Genomic DNA, 1,726 nt, shown 5'->3' on the forward strand with positions numbered 1-1,726 from the left:
GTGCGTCTGTTCTGCACGGAGCTCTGTGTTCTGAGTCGTGAGTATGTGCGGGTCCGGCAGGTCTGGTGGGTTCCGCCTCCTCCAGGTCAATGGGATTTGCCCTCAGAACCTGAGGAAGGTGGCTTAGGTGCTGCCCCAAGGTTTGCCGAGCGTTTCACTCACGCTTGTTTCCGGCTTTGCCTTGGTAAGTCTCCCAGTAAGCCTGGAAAGGAGGTTGCACGTGCTGCCCTTTGCAGGCTCAGAGAGGTTGAGCGGCTCACCCATGGTCACACAGCTGCAGTGAGTAAGTAGCACGGATGGGAGGGTCCCTGAGTCCATTGACCCGAGTCTGCGCTCTACCAGGTCCATAACAACAGACGTGGGACTCAGTGGGGAGCCCAGGTCATCCCTACCCTGTGTCTCTCAGGCTCCCCGGACCTAGCCTCACCCCAGCTCTGCAGATGTCAGCCGGGTGGACCCCTGACAGGTCACATTCCACAACCTGGACGGGCTCTTGGGAACACGTGGAACTGAGGGTCTGAGGGCTGTGTGAGTGTCTGGGGGCTTGTGACCACTTCTCCAGGGACGGCCTCCACACCCGCTGTGACACTCATACGCACTACCCCCCCACACACACGCTTCGCTGACTCTGGGGTCTGCAGAATCTGTACTTTTCTCCCAGGTTTGGCCTTGGACTCCATCCCTGTGATGGCCCCGTGACGGCTTGCTTCTTAGGCTCGTATCTATTTTTGAATGCTGAGGGGGCTCCGCTGGTCAGGAGGGAATATTTTTATGGTAAAAAATGAGCCAAGTTGCATCAGCTCCGGGGGGTAGCGGGGGAAGCCGTCACCGCAGGTCACCCAGGCAGACTGATGAAAATTCTGCTTATGAAGTCGCTGCTCCCCCATTAATTAGGGGGGAGGGGGCCCCTCCGTGCCACTGTGCACCTCGCCCACGGCCAAAAGCTTGTCAACACTTTCCACGAAGAATGAAAATGTAAATAACTTTCAGATTATTCAATGTCACCAAGGTATGGAAAAAGGTCGTCATGCTGGGTGTCATTTATCTCGTTGCGGATTTAAAGAGCTTTTTTCTATTAAATTTCTTAAAATTAATGTTTTATGTTGCTCAGAGTAATTTGAACAATTATGGGCTTAAAGAATTGATCATTACAGCCCCTGGGATTTAGCGCTCCAGACTGATTCCTTTGAAAACCCACTGATTTATCGTTTTGCTACTCAACCAGGCGAGCCCCCGGGGTTGGGGCCCCCAGTCCGCTCCTGCCCCAGTCGGGGGACCAGTCCCCAAGATCCGTCCGCCCCCTCCTGCCAGCAGGTGGGGAGGAGGGAGTTAACGCAGGAAGGGGAGCGGCGCGTCCCCTGGTCTCAGGGAGAGAGGTGTGCCTCTGATTCCCTATGGTCCTTCATCCCCTGTGCAAATTTTATATTTAAAAGGAAAGCGGTCCTTTTATGTACTGGTCGAAATTATTATTTTTATTATTCAGGTATTTACGTGTGATAATGTATACAAGCGTCGGGTTCAAAAATTAACAACAATGTATATGTCAAGATGAGTATTCTATGTTAAAATTTAATGTTCTAACTATTATGATAAAGAGCTTACTGTTGAAGAAAAAGTTGACGAGCCCTAGCCCCCGTCCCCCTCTCCACGAAAAAAGCTCAAGTGGGTCCCGCGTGCCCGCCAGGGTGCCTCCCACCCCGAGCCTGCGGCGCCCCTCCCGCTCGCC

Source organism: Neophocaena asiaeorientalis, unplaced genomic scaffold, assembly GCF_003031525.2.
Source record: "Neophocaena asiaeorientalis asiaeorientalis breed wild unplaced genomic scaffold, Neophocaena_asiaeorientalis_V1.1 scaffold78, whole genome shotgun sequence".
NCBI lineage: Eukaryota > Metazoa > Chordata > Mammalia > Artiodactyla > Phocoenidae > Neophocaena > Neophocaena asiaeorientalis.